The 25263-nt window shown below is 38.7% G+C and overlaps 1 protein-coding gene and 1 long non-coding RNA gene across 2 annotated transcripts in view; one reads left to right on the forward strand and one right to left on the reverse strand.

The window, feature by feature from the left end:
• The window catches only part of LOC109034587 (uncharacterized), a 450911-nt gene that overhangs the window by 295256 nt on the left and 130392 nt on the right, over positions 1-25263 (forward strand). The gene's annotated exons all lie outside the window — the stretch shown is intronic.
• LOC140225786 (uncharacterized) lies at positions 7602-10400 on the reverse strand. The gene is made up of 3 exons (XR_011900737.1): positions 9980-10400; positions 8758-8962; positions 7602-7818 (listed from the first exon to the last, which is right to left on the reverse strand). It is a non-coding gene; the product is annotated as an uncharacterized lncRNA (long non-coding RNA).

Below are 25263 nucleotides of genomic sequence, written 5' to 3' on the forward strand. Positions count from 1 at the left end.
AATCTTCAAGAAGTCAAGGAAAATCACGGAAATGTTGCGCTTTAAAATCTGACAAAATCAGCGCTACGTTCAGGCAAAGCAAAGGAATTTTTAATTTTTAAGAAACTTGTCAGCCTTTAAAATTTTGGAAAGTGCACAGATTAGATAAAGGAATCTGAGTCCGCAAAAAAAAGTGTTGAAAAGTGGTTTCGAGGAAAAGCTATTCTAAATTTTAATGCACCATGTCGAGGGCACAAAATTGCCGTATAAGTCTGCATTTTTATGTCCTCTATCGGAACAAAAATTGAACTGAACTGTTCGCAACTTACTTTTCATGACCAAAGCATTTTTATTGATTTAAAAGTTCCGCACGAATTGTCCCAAGGAAGAAAGGAGTTCACGAGAAAGATCGACCTTGCTTTCTCTTCACCCCCTCAACAGGCCCGCAGTATTTTCCCTTTCTTTCTTTTTTGACAAGTTAACGACTTTTTTGACCCGTTAGTTTTATCGAGTAAGACCGCAGCAGCTGCCGTAGACGCGGTTTTCTCGTGTGAGTCTTAATATTCAATTTTTATCCCTCGGATTCTGGCTGTTTTACGACCTAAATTTTCCTTATATTCCAATGCGCAGGTAAGAATTGGGTGCCCCGATCTTTAGCCGGGACGCAATACCTTTTCATTCCATTCGCGGGTACGCCTCTCCTCTCACTGATAATTGAGTCATAACCCCTTGGAGACTCGCTCAAGTGCCGAATATTTTATGCCGAGTTATACGCTCGCAGATCTGAAAGAGCGATGACTTCTCCGCCGGTTTTTTTATGGCCGAGGAAATTATAAACATTTCCATTCTTGAATGTTCTAAAACTGGGTTTATTTCGTCCGGAAATTTTACAAGCCTCTAACGTCCAATTGGAAGGCATGGCGAATTGCCATTCTTATTTATAAAACGGGGCTGTTTGTCCATGGTTAAAGTGACCTGGATGATCATTAGTGGTGTGCCTCATCAGTAAAAAACCACATTATCTTATATTGTGAACTTACAATATTGGAGGCTCTTTTACGGCAACGGGTCTACTGTTCATTCGAATATTCTTTCATCACGTGAAGCCTCGGAGTATTTAACTTTAGTGAAATTCACCAATGGAACCCCAAAAACCATCGTAATGGAGAATTCGCATATAAAAATGTCATTGCATTATCTGAGAGTGTGTAGTGAGCTGAATTCGCAATAATTTTCATAGTTTTTCCTAAAATACGAAATCGTAGAGAAATAGATTTAAAGTGAGAAAATATACCGCCACGTGACGTCACTTGGCGGCATTTCCTTTCCAATCACACAGCAGATTAGTTTATCCTGTCATACATATATATTTGTGCTCAGTTCTCCGAGTAGTTTCACTTTAAATATGAAATTTACAAAATTTTAGACACATGAAAAAGAACTTGACAACATGAAATGGAACTTACAATTTAACATCGTATATTTTCCCAAAAAACCGTCAGTTTTTGCGATTTACATGTATATTTTCCCTTGGACACTCCCCTTCATCATAACGAGAAAAATTTTGAGCACCTCCCACCACCGCACTGGAAAAAAAAACCACATTGGATCTAGAGTCCAGACTCTTAAAAACGTCGACAAGAAAAAGCACTCTTGATTCAATCAGAATCTAGCTTAAATCAAGAACCAAGCCTCTTAATTTAAGCGGATTTCGTTTTGATTCAAGCAAAAATCCGATTGAATCAAGAGTATTTTTTCTTGTCAATGTTCTCAAGAGTCTGGACTCTAGATCCAATGTGGTTTTTTTTTCCAGTGTTGCAAAATCAAAGAGCCCAAAGTGACACGGAGAGGGAGACTCCTTGATATTTCATTTTTTGTGAGGCAAATATGAATCTGGATCGAGAAAATGGGGGAAAACGGAAAGCCGGGGATCAAACTTAAATACAAGGAAGCCTGTTTCTTGGTTGTTGTTGTTGAATCTCTCTGAAGCTCGTCAAAAGCGAGCGCGATACCGAGCACTCCCCGCTACGCGCGTAAATAATTCCGAGGATGAAGCATGGGAAAAGCGAGTAAAAACAGCGGGAAAAAAACCAAATAAAGCGGGGCGCGATGACCCAGATCCGAGGCGCGCCGCCCGCCGGCGGACTTAGCGGCGCCGCCGTAAAAACATCCACCATTTCACCAAACAGCCGATCACATCCGATTCCAGTTCGAGTTCTTTCAGCCTCATGAGCTGCAGCCTTTCGCAGTCTTCGCCCGTCGGCGTTGCTAGATTTTTCAAATCAAAGCTATCAATGCTAATAGGATTACATTTCGCAATAAGGAACCACTATTTCTGGCCTATGTTAGAAACAATATACATGCCACTGGCTTCCCTATGCAGATATGTGCTTTTATGGAGAAGCTAGAGATAGTGGTTCCTTATTGCAAAATGTAATCCAATATATAACGCTATAAAGCTGAAGCTGAATTGGATCGCATTTAGCAAAAAGGAACCAGCGCGATTAATGTGTCGTAAAAATGTTGCTTGTTCATTACTATCCAAAAAATATCTCAGAGAGTCTAGTAGTTTTTGCTTTCCATCGAAAAATTGTCAACTTTAAAGGAAAATAATAGTGTAAATTATAATCTTGTGCGCAAATTAAGTATTTTGAAAAGAATAAAATACGTTGCACGATTTTGAAAACGTTGTAATCGCGCTGGTTCTTTTTTGCTAAATGCGATCTAATTATAGCTATTGACCTATTTCCTAGCTATTAACTCCATGCTTAAGATCAATAGAAGTATGTAGGATCAAACGGGCTTAAAGTTACCATTATTGTGACTTACGGAGGACTGTAAAATTCGTTTGTCTGTTTTAGCAAGAAGTCATTTTAGTCTGTCATTCATAGATGCAGCAAAATTTAATTGTACGGTTTCCATTCTGACTTTGTTTTACTATTTCTCTAAAAAATCCCACCGGATATTTGCTCTTTTCGTCGCATTTTTTTTTCCCTTACAACCTTCAGAGGACACAGTTGATATAGGAAAAAAATGCAAATTATGAAAATTTCTGAAAAATATAAAATCATTTTATACAAAACGAAAAGTTATACCTTGCAACGCCGAGTCAAGATCAATCCTCTGCCGAAATCCAATGTTCCCCTTTTGATGCAGGAGATTATTAAATCTATCTTGAGAGGGTGAATAATACCTTCCAGCCCACGGGTAGCTTTTCCAATCGATTTTCATCCCTCCGTCCGTAAAGACAAGGGTATTCGTACAAAAACATCCCTTGGTAGACCAGTGCAGTTTAACACGAAGTCCCTCAAGAAACGACTTCAGACCCTCTGAAAGATATTTACATAAACCAAGCTCAGTTATCATGTAATGTATCATGTGTTCATAATTTTCTTCATTCCGTATAATAAAATTGATTCTCAACCAGGGTGGACTATATGGGCTTATCTTTACTAACCTAAAAAAATAATTATTTACGGTTTACTCCATTTATCGATATCACCTTGCATACCTCATTTTTAACGTCTGTAATGTCTCAATGCGTACTTCTTACTCATCGTCAGCCTCGTTCTTTACTATGATTCTACCATTAAATATATGGACTTGAAACTCGCTCAAGATCTTGTCTTTAAGTTATACACCACCGTCCAAGAACTGAAGCTTATTAATTGACACTAGCAGAGAACTTGTGTCGGCGATTTGTTTTTGCATAGCTCCAATTCTTTTCTTTTCGTTTTAACTAACAGTATTTATTTTCTCTTTGTTGCAGGTATGTATCCACGCTTTTTCGATCGGTTCCCTTCAGTCTATAAATCTAACAGATAAGTGTGTTTTACGTACAACTGGATCTTGATTCGATTGTTTACAGGATTCATCACTCCTCAGAGGTTCTTAAAAACATGAACTTAATTCTTTTTATTAATTTGTTTTTCTCTCAAATTATCAAGTCCTTCAAATTGCTTGAATTTTCTGCAATTATTCAGGTACACTTAAAAGTCTTATATATTTTCGTTTACAAGAGTGCAAAGGACTGTGTGTCGCATTGATCAATCCCAAGTGATATTTATTTTGTTCCCATGTGACGGAGTGGTTATTTAAGTTAAGGTGATTCCAAGTGATCTAGGGAAGGCAACCGCCACCACGTAGCGCTGCTACGTGAGTGAGTCTTCAGGAAGGAATTGTCGTCGCCACTTTGATTTTTATGAAGGAAATCGATCCATAACGTGTAGCCGCATAAATTCTGAGCACAATGATACCAAATTTGTCAAGAATTATTGCAAAAATATACCCGAAAGTACGGGAACGGATTTTACATAGGGTATCGTAATGAGTAAGAGAGAGATAGCGATATGCCGATGTCAGCTGCATGCTGCATGGTTGCCGTTGCGGTTGCCCAATTCCTACTTTTGGGTTGCCCCGTGGATCCCCTGATTGTTTTGATTTCGTTTTCTGAGTTCTCACTCTGCGAATAATTAGACTGCTGACTATCGTATTAGAAATGCAATAGTGGAAATATTCATCCGTGTAAGATGTGTCGTAAAATGTGTCAACTATCGTTTTCGCGACAAGTTTGAACCAGATTTGTGCTAATACCATAAATTATGTAAATTCATTATTTGTTTCATGTTTGTTTCCATACAAGTTTAGAGGTTAGCAATGAACAGTTCCTTTGCCCCTTGATGTAGATACATAACAATATTTTTTACATCGGATGTTTGACACCTACAAAATTGTGATGTCAGGTAATACAGCCTCCCACTACCTTGTTGTTTCGAATTCAGGTGTATCGATGATACTTTGCCAATGGTTTCGTTACAGCACTGAAAACCTAACAAAGAAAGTTACGCAGTCTTTGATTCAACCCTCTTTCTCCTCCCCAATTCTATCTTTCGTAGATGCCTTTACAAGCCTCTGAATGTTTCATAGAGTGCCTGCTTCAAACTTCCATCCCGACTGTGATCTTCCTCATAATGGTCGTAGAACGTCCAAATAGTTGGCCAACTTATTGAGTGCGGAAGAATTATTCCATCCATTAGACCTTGAAAGTAATTGTAAGAACGAGGATGGAAAATCCTCCTTCCCATGTTGAATGCCTGACAACTAACTTACTCAAGTAGCCCGATTGTTGAAACTTTAACTGGCTAAGTCAGCAAGATAAGACAAGATATTGCCCCATCTGCGCTGCGTAATATATCGATTCCCGATTCTTGTTGTGCCGACATAAATGTAAATAATCAGGCTGCTGATCTACCATTCTAACTGAAAGACCTTATAATTGCAGAGTGAAATGACAGGAGTGGATTTTATGTGTATGTGTGATGACACTTAGTGATCACAGGTGTCGCGAAAGGAAAAGTGGAGACAGCTCTGTGACAGAATTCATGTTTCTTGCCATAAGAGATAGGAGTGTAGTGTTGGGATGATCCACTGATCTAGCAATGTGAAATTAGTATTAGGTATGATAAAGCTCAGAAGAACACATTGGTCTGTCCTGTTCTGTCCTCAACATCATGTGATCAAGAGTGTTTTGGGGTCTTTCCAAAGGTCAGTTCGTGTCCTCTCAATGAGAAGAACTTGATTTTGGAAAGGCCTGCTGGCATTACTTTCACTCATCAAAACCATAACTTTTAAAAAGCATTTAATGCTAAGCAGCTACTGGAGGTAAGAAATCACAAGACATCAAAATTCAATCAGAATTGAAAATACCGAAGTAAGTATTTAATTTTACTTTTTTCAGTATTGACTTAACTTAAAATAATTCATGTCGCTAAGTGTACTTACTCCTCACTATCAATCGTAAATTCACTTCCACTAAATTTTGTCTCAATAACTATTTGAATCACGCAGGTCACTAGTTCAAGACAAGTTCTGTTATTGGTCCAATCTCAAATTAAATTTGATCGATCTCTCCCTGCCGGTTCCGTTTAAAGATTTCAAAATACCTTCGTTTCGTCAACTTAGTAATGGGCACTTTTCCCTACAGAACTGTTACGTTTAGGTTACCAAATTTCTGTTGAATGAGAGGAACAGTTGCACGAGCATAGTAACAACAGAAGCGCTATAAAGTTTTGAATTTCTTTCCTTCAGATGTTGGCTTGCATAAATTCTATTTTTACAAAATCATAGGTCAATAAATCAATTCAAGAGACCTGAATAAATCCTGTCTGTGAAAATTTGAATTAAAATTATACCTTAGAAACTGCTTCAGATTAGATTCCTTTTAAATCTCATAAAATGTTTTATCCTCTTTTATGCTTCAAACTTTCTGTTCTTGAATTTCTTAAATTTTCTTTTGGAAGTTAAGTATAAGGGTTCTCAGACGTTCAATTAAAGCAACATACATACTTTTAACATTTCAGTTGGCGGATTCTGAAGATAAGAAGCTTGAGATGAGGTCTGCCGTGCTAAGGAAAAATGCTGTATGGACCTTCAGGCGTTGCCAAATTTCCTTTGATAAAATACAAATTTCCTGGTAAACTTATGAATATCTTCCTTCCAATTTTTCAGATAATTTTGTTCACAATTCAACCTAAAGCCCCTGAAAATTTCAAGGGAGAATATTCATATCTTTCCTCCAAAATAAACATTTTGTAGGAGGAAATCTGGTAACTCTCGAATGTTCATAGGACGTTTTTCCTTGGCACGGCAGAGATGTACTTCACATTCTAGAAGCAAAAGGGAGCATTTCCCTCACTTCCTTCTCTCACAGGGAAGATTGTGGATCAAAGCAAGAAATTTCCTATACCTATAAGTTCCAGGCTACTTGGTTTAACAATACAAGGAAACCCTCGAAGAAAAACATACCTACAATGCATATTAACGTTCCAACATATTCCAGACTTCCCCCTCCTTGCTCTGGACTTGACAGGAAAATTTTATGCATACATTTATATTTTTGAAATTGATAAAAAAAAACCTTGAGAAAGTAATGACGTTTTAATTTCAAAATTAGTACTTTTAACTATTTTTAATCATTTACATTTTTTATTTTTAAATTCATATGATCCCTGCAAACAGAAGAAATTTCATTCCATCTAAGATTCATATTTTTCTTGCTTTTAATTTTTCTCATGAGGGAAAACGTTTGTCAAATCGTTTACAATTATTATGGAGAAAAGCTCAAGTTAAACTAGATGATCGCAGCAAACAGGTTACTGTAAGAATGGAACTCAGAAAATATATAACTTTTTTAAGTTGCGCAAAACTGGATGGTTTTATCCTGTTTATTCTCAGAGGTCCAGTGGCGAGGCGTGAATGATCGGTTACCGATATCTCCAGATTTGAAGCTATGGTAATGAATCGCTTATTAAAGTATTCGTTGCTAACACCCTGTTTATTGACTCATTTCCATAGGTTTAAAGGGTCGATCAATGGATATATCGCAAATCACGCCCTGCCACTGCAGAGGTCCATAGTTGTTTTCAATAAAGCTTACCAAAATCTTTAAAAGTGTGAATGAATGAAAACCAGCAAAACTTATCTAATAAAGAAAATAAAAAATTTATTAAGATAATGAGAGAAAATTTACACACATTAAGAGAGACGCTGCATACTCTGATTTCTAACCCTTTAGGATACCTACATGTAACGTTTGAGTTTTAGCGATTAAATTTAAAGAGTAATTTCTAGAACTAAAGAAAGTAAGATAGGTAAGACTAAGGGGGAAAACGATGCTCCTTGTGGCGTCTGAAGAAAATTTGAAGCCAGTCAGTCCCTACTGAGATGTGGAAAATTTCACCGATAGCGACAAGATAGACCCTGCATTTACTCTAAGTCCAGTTCCAGTTCTGGAATATGGGAGCACAGGATTGTCTGATTCATATGACTGGGGTGGTCTCTCTGCAAAAGAACATAAGGCATTTCATCAAAATTAAAAACTAAACAGTTTAGAAAATGATTATTGTTAAGTAGCATTTGACGAGCACAAAGACATGGAAGGTAGCCAACAAGACAATCCGATTTGATTGCCACATCCGGAAGTTACAGGGGAGGAGGGGAATGAAAATAACAGGAACCTCCCAGGAGAAGGAAGGGGATTCCCAACAATAATTCACTGATTCTTCGCCTCTCATGAGAATTCTTGGTAGAAAAGGACAATAGAGAACAGAGTGCAATGGCTAAGGCCGAAAAATATCCTTCCATTGAACCGTTTCAAAAGCCTTCTATTATATTTTTTGTTCTTCTGAAAAAGAAACTGACGAAAATATATGATTCAAATTGTTATGAAAATATTTACGATTGTGTTAGAAATTATACAGAATATTTTAAGGAAAACTGTTGGTTCATGTATTCCTTAAAAAATTAATAAAGCATGAGCGGAGGTATAAGCACATTGCATTTGGAGGTGCACAAACAATTTCTACCGTACAGAACTCTTCTTGAACTTATTTTGAATAGACCCGTGTACTTAGCTAAATTTCTCAATACAGTGTGTTACGACCCTCTAGATTTGAGCTACTCATATAGTCTCTGTGATTAATGAACGTGGATTCACTGATTAGCTAATTTTTTCTTTCCTTACCTCCTTGGAGAGAGTTCACCAATTTCAGAGTTGGCATGAGGCGAATTATGAATTTTCTTTCTGAGGGAGGTAGGGGGTCGCAGTGCACTTGCATCAAGGAGGGTCAGTGAGCAAGGGAAGGCACCCACCTGGGGTAGTGGGGAACACCTACAGCTTCAAGGAGAGATCTTCTACATTCTTTGATTTCACATAAAAAATGTTGATAAAATTTTGCAGAATACAAAAATATCGCGTAGATATTTTGCAAAATCCCTTACCTTTTCTGGAGAGCACCCTCTATCTCCAAAGGTCCAAAGGTCACTGGTGCCCACTCTGGTTGGATCAGATCACAAGAATTGGTGTTCATTGAGTTAAACGTCCGGTTCTGGCAATATCCTTACAGAGAATCCCAGTAGAGTGACAGGATTCACTAAAATTAATGCTGCATCAGTATGATCCTTTGACTTGACACTTGGACACCTCCTGGAAAAGAAACATGCATTCCTGATGAAATGAATGGCAAAGGATGGTTTTTCAGAGCAGAACATTGTATAGAAAATTTCTGTAAAATAAGCCAAGTACCTAAGTAGGCACTCTTAATAATCTACTCGATCGTCCCTCCCTCAACTGCAAAGCTCATATTATCCAGAAATTGAAGGTACCTCTTACCTGTTCAAGCATTCATTTCCTTTCTAAAATTACTTACCGTTAAAGTAATTTCTATTATCGTGTCCATCCTCTCATTCAATGAACCAAATCAAAGTTCGGTCAGAGCATACTTCAATTGGACCGCGTTAAACAGAAAGGAACCAAGCCACATCAGCTATTGCCAAAGTTAACCGGGCCATTTAGTTTTTTACGAGAGGACGTTTGTGTGGATTCCTTTGAAATTTTTAAGGAATTAGCTTCGTACTCTGGAGAAAATCCACTGAAATTTGCACAAAAATCCGCACAACCGTTTTCATGTAAAAATTTAAATTGCCCGATTAAATTTGGGAATAGCTGATATGGCTTGGTTCCTTTCTGTTTAACGCAGTCCAATTACAATTGACTTAATATTCCAGAGACACTGAAAGTTAGATAAGCAACAGGAAAAATTCACTGAACACACATATATTTTTTAAAAATGCATAAAACTTCCCCTTTGAATTTTTGGGTCAGCCACCGTCCCCTTACAACATAGTCAGTGTCGCGCTATTGCTTCGCTGGAATCCTTGTCAAAAGATTTCAGCCTTTTGAGGTGTGGGGTCGGAAATCTAGCTGTCTTTGCTCATTGGTTTTAATTCATGATTCAAGATACAGGGTCTTTGGTTCGTCTCTGAGAGTGCATAAACATACTCGGAACATACGCGCTTTCATTTACCAACTAATGAGAATTGTTGGCGCAAATATAGTGTTCACCCCAGTCTCCGTATATTTTGCTTGTTCCTCTAAAGTATTTGCGCCTACTGGAATAATAGGGGTTGCGTTTGAAGAAGTAAATAGAGTGTAAGAACTTACCTAAGTTACAGTGCGGTGAGCAGGTCCAGTGCACTCGATTCCGTCCCAAAATCTTGTTAAACACAAGTTCCACTCGCGATTTTTCCACAATGATGGCATTAGAATAACAAGCAAGAAAAAAACGGGAAATTCTATTCCTTATACGTAAAGGCGGTAGAGTCTTTATCAGATAAACAATTTGAACATTGTATATTGTGCAGGTAAACAGAAGACATAACCTAAAGTTAGGTAAACAAAACAACAACAATCATGGCGGTCACTTTTCTCACGGCCGCTTTTCCTCACCTCAAAATCTGTTACCGTACTTTCACCTCGTAAACTGAACCAATCTCGATGAAAAATACATCAAAAAATAATACAAAAAATTAGCTATAAGTTATGGATCCGATTTTGGAAATCTTCGCAGGGAATTTGAAGTAATAGACGATTTACTGGTCGCTTCAGAAAAAACGACTAGTGGTGCTCTCTGCGCGGATACGAGCTGTCCCTAGATCACTTGGAATCACCTTAACAACACAGATTGATCGATCATATTAATTATATTCATGTCATTTTGGTTTTTTACATATCGTTTGACAAATGAAGAATGTTATGGGAGCATCGATCTGATTTTATTATTCCTCTTTTTACGCTGAAACCACGCGCCAGTAAATCGAACAATCGAAGGCTAAATTACTGTTTATCAACTGGTGAGGCTGAGATCATCCAGCTTTTTTCGCATCGAACTAATCTGATCAACCGAGGCACCCGGGACTTTCAAGTGCTCATCCACGACCAACGGTGTGCATCTCACCGGTGCAAGACCCAATGCTGTCAGATTGTGATTAAAATAGCGAAATCTCCATCGCAGAACAAATCTTTTTGAATCCTCCAAGAAAAACGTTTTCTCGAACGAGTAGAGGCACAATGTTCAATTGTTTCCTTGTCATATTGTAGAAAATCCCAGAAGATGCTCAGAGGCTGTTCAAGTATTACATAAGTCACTGAAAGGGGAGGTTTTTAGCCCACCTAACCGAGTCACGTGAAGGGATGGCCCAGTTTGACGTAAAGCTCTTTGATAGTTCAACTTATATTAACTTTCGAGTTGCGGGACCGAGGGCTTAGACCTCCGAACGTCTAAGACTAAGGACTCACTGAACTTATCGCTTTGCACCACCTAGGTTTTTTGTTTTCTCAGCGTGTCCATGTCATCAGTGTTCAAAGCTCACCCTTGAGTTTTAGGAGCTATGTGGCGCATCAAGCCTGATTTTTAGGCGCCATTGAAGATTTTACAAGGGCCAAATTGACTTTTTGCCTATAAATTACGCCATGTTTAGTGAAAAATTAGACGCAAGATGTTTTCGTAACAGAACTAGTAAGTAGATGTAAGTTGGGGAAGACAAAAGCACTAAGGATGAAATCGTGAAGAATAGAAAAAGCTTACACTTGGAGTGCTGACAATTTCAAATAATCACCTAATATGCAAATTCAGATTTTTAAGGAGCAATTTTTAGGGGCCACGTAGGCGCAATGCCTTCGTTCTTTAGGCGCATTTGGCGCGTTTGCGCCTGTGAGTTTCGAACACTGGTCCATGTGAAAACGATTGACTTCTGCTCCGGATTGATTCCGTGTTATAAGCGTAGAACCTGGCAGCACGGGCCTCGGCCCGTTGAAATCTGTAATGACAGAGGCCGCTGTCAGGCGGATCCGGCGGATGATTATTGGTGAGCTACGACATGGCGAGGGCCCGAGGCGCATCGGAGAATGAAAGTGCTCTCATGAGGTGGGTTTTGCAGCAGTTGCCGCCGCTCTTATGATGTGATGATAGCTGTTATCATGTAAACAGCGGACTAATTTGCGGCGCGGCGCGAGGCGTTTTCAGCTACTCAGTCGTACTCGTGCTAGGCCAGAACGCCGTTTGGAAATTTTGACGTTGCCGATACAAGAGGCGTCGCATCTTGATGTCATTCACTATACTGCTGTGCTAAGGAAAAACGTCGTATGAGCCTTCAGATGTTGCCAAATTTCCAACGATAAAATATTCATTTTTGAGCTTATTTTATGTTCAGGGTGTCTACTTAGAAATTCCGGAAAATCTGGAAATTGTACCGATTTTTTGAGGGGGGTCCGGAAGTACTGAAAAAGTTCGGAAATTCCGCAAAAGGTCCTGAATTCTTCCATTTTTTGTCATTTTTGTCTCAATTTGAGCGAAAAATTCAAATGTTTGAAATTTTTCGAAATTCGTCAAATGGAGGTACTGAAAAAGTAATGAATTTTTACGCACTGAAGTATTGCTATTGAGGAGGTACTGAATTTTTTGGGAATGATCTGGAAAAGTACTGATTTTTTGCTCGCCTGTATTAGTAGACACCCTGATAATTGGATCGAGTTCATCAGAAAGGAACCAACCCAAATTTTCGAAAAAATTGAGTTATGAATATTTTTTAGTTCCACTACTCGTACACATTCCCTTGCCAAAAACTCAGTGTCGAAAAATAATAATTAGTCTGTGTGAAGAATGATTTCAGTTTAATTCCTACATTGAGCCTTATGGAGAAATAAAACTTCAAACCTCTTTTTCTCACTTTCAACGTTATGAATCCCAAAAGTTAATATTTTCATCCTAACCTAACACTACTAACTGAATTATGAGCGATAAGAAAAATTTACTTTTCGGAAAATAAAGTATAAATCCATGTTGACGCAAACAACGTGAGGTATCTGCGTGGCAAATACCGCAATAACTCTCTGAATATCCCCCAACTTCTGTCCCGAATGACGTCTGCCATTGATGGTCTCAAAATAGTTTCCTTCCTATTCATTCTTGTATAACCTAAGTTTGTTACCCAACGAGCTTTTGCCCTCATAACTTAAAATACGTTTCAAGCCGAAAAGATAATTTCAACAGCAGGGCCTTTTATGTCCTCGAGCCTAGTTACAGGAATACCAAGTCGTACACCAACTGCAAAGATTGCACGTTAATTTCGTGGTGGAAACGATGGCCTTTTATGTCCTCGAGCCTAGTTACAGGAATACCAAGTCGTACACCAACTGCAAAGATTGTACGTTAATTTCGTGGTGGAAACGATGATTTCACTCTTTTTCCGGCAACTAAGTACTGCTCGACATGACAGAAAACTCGAGAAGTGATGTGCGTGCATTTTTGCGCCCTGGAAAATAGTTTTCAGGATATTGGCTGCGGAACCAGCATTGCCAATTATCCGAATAGGTATTCTTGCATTAAATTATAACTATTCCGTCTTTACTACTTTCTCCTTCGTATCATGGGGTTTTCTCAACCTCATAAGATTAACATCCTGAGAAATTTGACTTATTTTAATATGAATTTCATCGAACCATGCACATCATTTCAAAAGTGAGTAAATATGCTTAGCCGCAAAGTTAATTTGAGTGATGGTCACGGTGACACAAACGAATATAACCTTATCATCTGCCGTTTTTAATCATCCGCATGCATTGTCCACCTTTTTTTTTTGGCGCGTATACGTAGTATACCGCCTTTGCGATCGTTTCGAACCCTACTCGATACAATAACCGAGTCCCTTAGTTCCTTACCGAAAAGTGACTACCGCGAACTTCTGAGATTTTCCAAAGCGTGTAAAAAGTTTATTTATCCATCAATAATTATGATTTAAAGTTGTTTCTCATTCTGGGGCTCATTAGTTTATGTGCAGTGAATACCAAGAGTCTACGTTACTTGGTTTTTTCAAAAAAAGCCTAAGAATGCGACGCGCTGATTTAAATTATGCATATATAAGCAGAATCAAGCGAATTGATTCGAGGATGGCTGAGCAGGTCGGCACTCTCGAAATGAGAATTTAACTCCTCCGTTTTGTTCAAAACGTTGCTTTGACAGATCTGTAACCTCGGTTATAATTTCCAAAAGTTGGTACCCGTGCTCTGATAGTGCAATCTGTGTAAGTGCAATCTGTGATGAGCCTCGAGACTCAATAGACCATTAGCTAAACGTGGCTCATACAGGAATCCACTTACCCCTCTCTTTCCCACGCTCCTGCTCACTGCGTCGGCGTCTCGACGAACAATAGCTAATGACGGTTGCCAAGCGATGCCGGGATCCTCAGCCCGGATCCAAGTATAAAATTGGTGATGTATTACTTCGCCACTTCGTCGCATTCCTTTCCGATTTCCAACCGTATAGAGTCAATCCACCGTTGAAACAGCAAATGATGAATAGGAGTCACGAGAAACCATGAGTGTCATATGAAAGCGTGCTATAATCGGGTCATGTACTGCGTAAAGCAAGAATTGCACCGTCTGATTACTTTGCTCTCATTGGTTATCCCTTATGTACGTCATGATTGATTGCCTCCGCATTTACCCCATTTTATCGGTTGGTGTGCTCATCTTCTTAGAGTTTGTCTATACTTCTTCGCCGTTGCCTAGTTCCCGATTTCACTGCTATGTCTGTCCGCCATTTTTGCGAGTAGATTCCGAGCTTCGTTTTTCGAGTCCTGTTCTTTTCTTTTGCGTGATTTTCATCGTTTTATTGAAAGTTTCAAGTGTGCATCTGTCTTCCTGCACATCCAGCAACATCCACGGTAAGATTATTTTATATTTACTGCTGTATTTATCATCCACAGTTCGTCTTATACATGGCTCTTTGTCTACAAGGGAATTCAGCCCACTATGGCATCAGAGTAGTGCTATTGCATCAATAAGTGAACATGTGATTCTCATTACCTTCAATCCACCGGGCAATATCACCTTGAATGAAGAATCAAAATTTTTCATCATCTTATTTATTTAATGTGACAATTAGACCAAAGTCCCGTAACCCCTTCTTGGAAGGAAGCCCATTTGGTTCACGTCACTAATTACTGAACATATCAATATTGGGGCTATTTTCAATCTAAGTGATGGATCATGCTGTATACTTTGGAAATTTTGATACAAGTTTCTATCATGGGGTTAAGTGAAACTTATTCGAAACATACATGTCAGTACTAGGTTTGTATATCAATTATACCACAGTAAACAACCAGACTTGATCAATACCATTGTTGAGGTATCGTTTTAGATGCATTGTTAATCTCAGCCGACTTAAAAGTACGAAATTGCATGATGCCATCATGAGTATGACAAAAAAGTAGACATCCAGCCGCTATTCCAGCAATTGCGTTGTTGCGGTTAAGCCAGTTGTGTAGCGATGCCCAGAGCTCACTGGTTCACTGGCCAACTCGTCAGTCTCACAGTTGCTCAGCGCACCATCACATAGTATTGAATCATTGTGACCGTTTAATTTTAATTTCATCTATTCAATAATTTTCTTAAGTAAGACATATGAATTGATTCTTCCAAAACCTTTGATGATTTTCCAAATAAAACTCCTCCTGCATTATTTGTTATCGGCAGCATGTAGGTAATATAATAGTCCAGGTTCTTATGTACTCCCGTGGAACGGTAAGTGAAGCAAGTGTGGAAAATATCTTAATCTCTTCATTTCGATGCGTAAAAAAAGAATTTCGATGTTGTCAAGCTCAATTTTGCGTCTAACCCCCCAAAATCAAGATGGCGGCCAAAATGGGGGCTCGGGGGGTGAAAATTATGGAATTTGATTTTGATGTCATGATTGGGGTCAATTCTTATGTAATTTTGGTCGTAGAATCCGAATTTGAGGTCCAAAATACTCTCCGACCCAAAGGGATGCCCCAAATCCAAGATGGCCGCCAAAATCTCCAAGATAGGGTCAAAACTGCGATACGTATGTAAAAGTGCCAAGTAGGGTGTCCTTGGTAGGGTTCTTTGGGTCGGAGATTTCACCTATGATGTCAAAAACTTACCACGGATCCATTGAAGCCCAAAAAAATCAAAATGGCGGCCAAAAGGGCTGCCGTTGCGGGGTGAAATATTTTGTTGAGGCAAATATCGTCGAATGAGGTGTCACTGTATAGGTTTTTTGGGTCGTAGATTCCAAAAATGAGGTCCAAATAACAAAATAAGCTGATAGAAGTTCTCCAAAAGCCAAAATGGCGGCCATAATGGCTGCCGCCCAGGCATTGAACGAGTTTGAACAGTAGGGTGTCCCATTTTGGACGTTACAAAAAAAAAATTGCGAAATCCAACAGAGATACCTGCCAAAAAGTTGTCTCATAGTTAGAAAAAAAAGCACAAAAAAATCTCAGGGTCATAGCTAAAGTTTGAGTGGTCCCGCAAGGTACTTAAGATGTTTCACCGATTCCTCATCTTGGCAATCTTGGCGATCTTGCAGATTTTTTTTCGGTAGATGCAATCGAGGTAAAAAGTCGCAAATGCGGATAATGAGACTTCTGATACTATATTTTAAGAGAAAAATAACGGGTTGGACCCACGAGGATCAGAATCCCTCGTTCTTAGCTCTCAAAATGCAAAAATCAGCGATTTTAGCATTTTGTAGTCAAACCGCTGCTCGACCGTCGCTCGACTTAAATGTCGCGGCATTTGACGCGCTGTTTCACAATGATCCCATTGCAGGAGTAAAAAGTCCTTCAAGTATGTTCATTAGAGGTGTAAGAGGGTCACTTTGGCCAATTTTTGTTGCTTTTAAACATTGAGCTCATTGTTTAAAATGTTTTTTGTTTTTTGTTTTGTTAATATAATTTTCCTGTTTTTCATCATTTTTTAAAATGGTTTAAAAAGGGCGACTCATCTTACACCAAAATTGAACTCCTTTGGCGAACAATATACGTAGATGGTCAAATACTTCCTCTAAAACAGTTTTTGGATTCAAAGCCTCCCAAAAAAGCCGATGTTGCCATATTTTATCCCCGGAAAACACAAAAAACCGAGTACCTATTTCAGTATTTGGAGGCTGTTCCTCACCGAGCTTATTGAGCAAATTTCAGCAAACCTTGAATTTTCATACGTTATGACCAGATTACTAGTGATTATGTACATGTGTTTATCTATACAGCCTCCCACCGCGGCGCGACGTTGCCACATACCATCGATAAAATTCGATAGAAATCCGCGTTTCCTTAAATTTGAGCCATTTTTTCGGATATTGCACATGGAATACATTATGGGTCATTCCACGTCAACGCAACCAAGCTCGAAACTCGACCCCCTCCGATTTGGCTGAAAATTGGTGTACGGGGTCTTTATATCATATTAAGAAACCAATTTTGAAGGGTTTTCCCATCTGACGCCCCGTTCGCGAGATATCGACCCCCAAAGATGGGGTGAATTTTAGCGGTATTCAAAACAGCCCGTTTTAGCGATTCTCATTTTCTCGACTCTCCTCTCTTTTGACTCTCCATAGCGAGACTCTTTATCAATCCACCATGCTTTGAAAGAGTATTTCTACACCACTTTTTCATGTAGATTCTGAATATGCCATCGAAATTGAGCTAAGAATTATTTAAATGGCCGTAATTCAGGCTTTTTTAAAATTTACTATTTCTTTGCATTCAATGTTCAAACTGAAATATCCAAAATACAGTCCCTCCGATTTTGTGTGAGTACTTCATAGAACAGTGCATAGAGCGCGCTAAATATGCTCGTATAAGTAGAGTAACATCCTCGAATTCTTTTTTAGGGGGTCCGGCCCTTCCCGCATTGCAGGGTCCAGCCCTGCCTTCTTCAGGACCCAGCCCTACCTTCTCCAGGGCCCAGCCCTATGTAGTTAGTGCTCGGCCCCGCCTCAGGTAGGACTAGGCCCTGAGGCAGGTAGGGCTGAACCTTAACTTCAGCATGGGCCTGCCCCTTCGATGTTTAGGTGAAACAATTTTACCTACCCGGGTGTAGGGCCGGCCCTGCCCCGCAGGTCCCAACCCTAAACTTGTTTTTTCCGTGGAGGCCCATGCTGAAGTTAAGGTTCAGCCCTACCTGCCTCAGGGCCTAGTCCTACCTGAGGCGGGGCCGAGCACTAACTACATAGGGCTGGGCCCTGGAGAAGGTAGGGCTGGGTCCTGAAGAAGGCAGGGCTGGACCCTGCAATGCGGGAAGGGCCGGACCCCCTAAAAAAGAATTCGAGGATGTTACTCTACTTATACGAGCATATTTAGCGCGCTCTATGCACTGTTCTATGAAGTACTCACACAAAATCGGAGGGACTGTATTTTGGATATTTCAGTTTGAACATTGAATGCAAAGAAATAGTAAATTTTAAAAAAGCCTGAATTACGGCCATTTAAATAATTCTTAGCTCAATTTCGATGGCATATTCAGAATCTACATGAAAAAGTGGTGTAGAAATACTCTTTCAAAGCATGGTGGATTGATAAAGAGTCTCGCTATGGAGAGTCAAAAGAGAGGAGAGTCGAGAAAATGAGAATCGCTAAAACGGGCTGTTTTGAATACCGCTAAAATTCACCCCATCTTTGGGGGTCGATATCTCGCGAACGGGGCGTCAGATGGGAAAACCCTTCAAAATTGGTTTCTTAATATGATATAAAGACCCCGTACACCAATTTTCAGCCAAATCGGAGGGGGTCGAGTTTCGAGCTTGGTTGCGTTGACGTGGAATGACCCATAATGTATTCCATGTGCAATATCCGAAAAAATGGCTCAAATTTAAGGAAACGCGGATTTCTATCGAATTTTATCGATGGTATGTGGCAACGTCGCGCCGCGGTGGGAGGCTGTATAGATAAACACATGTACATAATCACTAGTAATCTGGTCATAACGTATGAAAATTCAAGGTTTGCTGAAATTTGCTCAATAAGCTCGGTGAGGAACAGCCTCCAAATACTGAAATAGGTACTCGGTTTTTTGTGTTTTCCGGGGATAAAATATGGCAACATCGGCTTTTTTGGGAGGCTTTGAATCCAAAAACTGTTTTAGAGGAAGTATTTGACCATCTACGTATATTGTTCGCCAAAGGAGTTCAATTTTGGTGTAAGATGAGTCGCCCTTTTTAAACCATTTTAAAAAATGATGAAAAACAGGAAAATTATATTAACAAAACAAAAAACAAAAAACATTTTAAACAATGAGCTCAATGTTTAAAAGCAACAAAAATTGGCCAAAGTGACCCTCTTACACCTCTAATGAACATACTTGAAGGACTTTTTACTCCTGCAATGGGATCATTGTGAAACAGCGCGTCAAATGCCGCGACATTTAAGTCGAGCGACGGTCGAGCAGCGGTTTGACTACAAAATGCTAAAATCGCTGATTTTTGCATTTTGAGAGCTAAGAACGAGGGATTCTGATCCTCGTGGGTCCAACCCGTTATTTTTCTCTTAAAATATAGTATCAGAAGTCTCATTATCCGCATTTGCGACTTTTTACCTCGATTGCATCTACCGAAAAAAAATCTGCAAGATCGCCAAGATTGCCAAGATGAGGAATCGGTGAAACATCTTAAGTACCTTGCGGGACCACTCAAACTTTAGCTATGACCCTGAGATTTTTTTGTGCTTTTTTTTCTAACTATGAGACAACTTTTTGGCAGGTATCTCTGTTGGATTTCGCAATTTTTTTTTTGTAACGTCCAAAATGGGACACCCTACTGTTCAAACTCGTTCAATGCCTGGGCGGCAGCCATTATGGCCGCCATTTTGGCTTTTGGAGAACTTCTATCAGCTTATTTTGTTATTTGGACCTCATTTTTGGAATCTACGACCCAAAAAACCTATACAGTGACACCTCATTCGACGATATTTGCCTCAACAAAATATTTCACCCCGCAACGGCAGCCCTTTTGGCCGCCATTTTGATTTTTTTGGGCTTCAATGGATCCGTGGTAAGTTTTTGACATCATAGGTGAAATCTCCGACCCAAAGAACCCTACCAAGGACACCCTACTTGGCACTTTTACATACGTATCGCAGTTTTGACCCTATCTTGGAGATTTTGGTGGCCATCTTGGATTTGGGGCATCCCTTTGGGTCGGAGAGTATTTTGGACCTCAAATTCGGATTCTACGACCAAAATTACATAAGAATTGACCCCAATCATGACATCAAAATCAAATTCCATAATTTTCACCCCCCGAGCCCCCATTTTGGCCGCCATCTTGATTTTGGGGGGTTAGACGCAAAATTGAGCTTGACAACATCGAAATTCTTTTTTTACGCATCGAAATGAAGAGATTAAGATATTTTCCACACTTGCTTCACTTACCGTTCCACGGGAAGCTTTTTTTTAACATAAGAACCTGGACTATAATGGATGGCATTTAACATTGTATTTTTCAATCCTCTATCAACAAGCCATAAGTTTTTCTTCATATCTAATTTTTCCCCAATGCTTTGAAGATGAGAATTAAATTTTTTTTTGTGAAATGCTTATCTTAGCTAAATAATTTTTTTGCAGATGGTTCGTAAAGTAGCGCCAAGAAAAAGAAAAAACTTCCAAAGCGAGAAAAATACTCCGCAGCGCAAGGTGCTTAAACTTCAACATGACGAAGCAGAAAACCCTTTAAACGTGAGTACTATGATTTTGTCATGGGAACGGAGTTCCCCATGATATTACAATCGTTCCGTTGCTTTCGCTATGGGATTCCCTATACCTCTGCGACCTTGAGCGTTTCGCCCAGTCTCCGATTTTTGGTTGATTTTCCGATGTATCAAAAACCGTTGTATTTTTTAGCCAATCATGTCTCTACGTCAAGTTGTGTTGATTCCTAAAATTCGCTTTCAGCGAGTTTTTTTCCACCTCGAGATGTCGTGTCTGACTGGTAAATCTGCGCAGAACCACGAAGTTCCGTTTTTAGGCAAATTCTTTTTTTTGGGAGGTTCTGATTGGTTATTTTTCGCCATCAGTCTTCTGTTCGTTGGTGCAAAAGATCGCCTACCTCGTTGCTCTTGAGAAGCCGCCATTATCCCACCTCAAATTTTAAACATAGATATGTCACTTTTGCAACTCTGCTGCATTCAATCCTTTCAAAATTAATTCTGCATTCAATAATTCATGAAAATTTAGTCAAGATACTTTCTAAATTGCATCTGAGCAATATTGAGAGTGTAAAATCACATCTCACCTATCTGCCTACTATGTTATCATTTACATTATAATAATCATTATTTGCCGTCGTAATCTGTATTTTTCTTTTATAATCATATTTCCAGAAGATACTGATATTGACGATGTCATCTCCGAAGTTGATGAACAAGATAACAATAAGAAGAGTACCTGGCATTTTAACGGTAAGAAAAAATTTAAATGCGAATACAATATACACTTGTAAGTTGATGGTGTAACTGCAGCAATACATATCTCCATTTGCAGCGTTGCAGAATTCCTGGCACATTTTATTTTCTACTTGGAAAACTACTGAACATCATGGTTTCAAAATTTCAATGATTTTCCTTTTTTCTATGAAGAATATTCTATGAAATCTTCAAGCCATGATGTTGGTTTTGTCTCCTTTTAAAATATGAAATTTTTGCAGAAATTTTGAAACACTGAAACCAAAATACGCATATTTACAGTTTCACAGTCAAAATATTACTTTTTTAAAATATAACATACAATATTCTTTTTGCTTCAAGAGAAATAGATTAATGTAAAATATGAATCAACTGTGGTTATGCATAACTGTGCATCGCTGATGTGCTTGTCTAGATCATTTAATTATTTGTACCTTAACACAAATTAAGAGGATGTGTTCAATGATTAAGCCTCCTTTTCCAAACCAATGAAAATATGCCTGACCAAAAATAATCCACCCTCAAAATATTTTCTCCACTATTCTGCCGTGCTAAGGAAAAACGCCATATGAACCTCCAGACATTGCCAAATCTCCTTCGACAAATCACTAAATTTCAAGGCAGTTTGTAAATATTTTTCTTTCAATTTCTCAAGTATTTTTGCTTGCAATATCATCATAAAAGTCTGCAAATTTCTAGAAAAAATATTGATAATTATCGTCAAAAATAAACATTTTATTGGAGGAAATTAGGCAACTCCCTAATGTTCATACAACATTCTTCCTTGGCATGGCAGTATCGTCTATCCTGGTTACCTCCTTTTTGGTTTCATTCATGTTCAATATCATACGAATAGTAATTACGTGTCTTATCACTGATGGACAGAAACAGGCTCAAAGAAATCATGAAATGTATGTACTATTCTTAAATAACATGCTCTCTCCTCTGTTTCTCTATAATTATTGAAGAGTTAAAATATCAGCAAGTATCATGGGTTTTTATTCCTGTAATGACATTTCTTTCCTATTGATTTCTATATCTTCATTTTTTCATGTAACTATTTTCAAAATTCATTTCTTATTTTATATTGTACATTATGTTTCATAAACATTAGATGAGTCTGCAGTAGACGTAAACATGCCGATCACACAAATTAACACAGACAAAAATCAAAAGCCTATAATTGGTAAAGTAGTCTCGCTTACCAGTCTTGCTTCCTATAAAAGCCCCCAGAAAAATGGACTAATAATTAAGTCCATCCTTCAAGATATGTCTGGCCAAATGGGCCTGTTGCAAACTTTTGCTAGAGCAAAACTAAGAGTTGTTTCTTACAGATAATGCCTCCAAAATCACGATAAGCGCATCGGTAAAGTCTGAAATGCACTCACAACTTCACAATCTGCCTAAGAAATTTGCGGTTTTTTGAGCTTCCCGCTTCGAAAACGATACTACGGTACAGGTGAACATTTTGTTAGAGGAGCCGTTCCATTGGCGGCAATACTCATCATGGCCGACGCCAGTCCGCCAAAACACGTGTGATGGGACGAGATAACATCTGAACAGGATTAAATCAGATAACAATCGGCGTGTTTACGTTTATATTTTCCTCGCCCGCCTTAATTGATCTTGAACTCTCCTCGAATTACTCGCGGAACTGCGCAAGCGTCGGCCATGATGAATATTGCCGACGATGGAGGGACTCATCTAACAAAATGTTCACCTGTGCAGTAGTATCGTTTTTGAAGCGGGAAGCTCAAAATAACGCAAATTTCTTACGCAGATTGTGAATTTATGAGTGCATTTCAGACTTTGCCGATGCGCTCATCGTGATTTTTGAGGCATTATCTATAGGAAACAACTCTTCATTCTGCTCTAGCAAAAGTTTGCAACAGGCCCATTCTGTTAACAGGATTCAATGAACAAGCTGAAAAATTAGCCTCAATTTTAGAATTGAATGAAAGTTATCAAATATCGAAGGCAATAGTAAAGCCTGCTGCACCACTCTTTAATAAAACAAGTCATCCCTATGAATTAATTGCGTCCCAGAAAACACAAATCGAACGAGTCAGCAAAAACAAGGTCAATTTGCCTGATGTCACTCACAATTTTGCTGCATTTGAAGACATTAATAATAACTTGATTCCCCAAAATACTATTGTTCATGTCGAAGGCACTGTTACTGAAGTATTTTCTGCTTCCTCCGGCATAAATACATATCAGAAACCATATGAACGCAGAGCAGTAACACTTACAGATTATGCTGATAATAAACTTAATCTTATTTTATGGAACGCCAATGTTAATATAATTCAGAAAGAGCATATTGGCCGCAGAGTCAAAATATTTGACACGAAAATTTCCTTATTTCAAGAAGCTGTCTATGTAAATGCATCCAACTCTAGAATGGAAATAGATTATTAATGACACACTTCTCCAATTTTTATCAGTACAAATTCTTAACTTCATAACAAATTGATAACTTGTAAATTTTACAAATATTTATTAAAATTTATATCTTTTAAATTTTTCATTCAGTATTCTTTTATAAATAAACAATGTATCATTTTCTCATATATGTCCAGTTTTTATGTAGTCTATAAATATAATGTTAATAAAATCGTCTCATTTTTACAATAACTGTGTACACATTTGTTTTAGATCACAAACCTGAGTGCCTTAGAGATATGACAGGATTTTTTGGCTCCTTTATTGTGACAAGTGTGCAACATCCAAGGTACGAATTATTGACGCGCCATATCAACACTTTGTGTTGGATATCTCTGCTTGTTTTTTTTTTATCTTAAGAGCTCCATGAAGTCTCCACTGGCGTAGTCAATAAGGAGTGGATTCTCCAGTGACCATTTTCTCCATTCAAAGGTTCTCCGTAAAGTGCTATAGTGCCGTTGCGTCCAGTTTACTCAGTGACATACGTTTGCATTTTCCCAATTTCCCGCTTTTTTCGCGACTTGCTTTAAATTTGACAACCGGACGGGGAAATATTTGCCAACTGAAATTACGAGCGTGTTGTCTCTTTTTTGGTCTGGGCTTGCGGGCGAGTTCATCTGCATTAGCAGTCGCCGCACCGGTCGCCGCACAGTGGATCGAGTCAATAAGAGATGTTTGACATTTGGAAACTTTAAAAGCGTCTAACTCCGTATATGTAAAATTTTCAGGTGCTCAAAGTGGTTCCTTTGGTTCCCTCGTGAAATTTTCCTACAGAAACTCCCCTTAAAATTTAAAATTTGACGAAATAAACGTCAAAATTTGCAGTCCTCGTCAAAAATTTTATGTCTGACCGCTCTGATTGACTCGATCCACTGTGCGCCGTTACGAAAGCGAAGTGAGAACGCAAGTATGATTATGAGATAATTTTCCGCGCATTCCACTTCGTGCAGTGGATAGCAAAATGATTGTTTCCCAGCTCGAAATGAGTCGTGTTTTATGAACCTTGGGCTTCGTTGTCAGACCGATACCCTGGTTCACAAGGATTTCCGGTGTTGTTTAGATTCCTGGGTATGCTAACAACTAAAAAGTTCCGCAGAAAAAAAAGTGTCAGGGGTTACACCCTAAAATTTTGGTATCGCCTCAATCTGCCGGATGATACGGACATCTCGAATTAGTGGTAGCACTGCAACTCAAGTTGGGGTGGTACCGCAACATTTGGGTTAGTAAAATACTTTATTGGGGTAGGTACCCCTGTTAATTGGCTGTGGTACCTTAATTATTAGGGGTATTGCCATTCTTAATTGGGGTAATTTCACAATTAATCGGAAATGTCCAAGTCGGGACTTAACCCCTTAAGAGAGAAAATTATCGGGTGAATTTTCTGAAATTTTACGTTTTCAGCATGAAGAATATTCAGTAAAGTTTACGGAAAATCACATCAATTTGCTTTAATCATGATATTTGAAACATCAGCAGAGCTTTTGAGGCGCAACTACGAAATGCCCTTTCTGCACTCAGCGCATCAATTTTCATACTTTGATCATTCTCTTTGCCCTGAATATTCTGTTTATTTTTTTTTACATGCACTATCTCTCTCTGAGAAGTTAGTTTTTAACCTATTTACACATTGAATTATAAGATGGTCAAGTCAGTTACCTTTAGAATGCACTGGAAAAAAAACACATTGGATCTAGAGTCCAGACTCTTGAAAACATTGACAAGAAAAAATACTCTTGATTCAAT

This window comes from Bemisia tabaci, chromosome 1, assembly GCF_918797505.1.
Source record: "Bemisia tabaci chromosome 1, PGI_BMITA_v3".
Classification (NCBI taxonomy): domain Eukaryota; kingdom Metazoa; phylum Arthropoda; class Insecta; order Hemiptera; family Aleyrodidae; genus Bemisia; species Bemisia tabaci.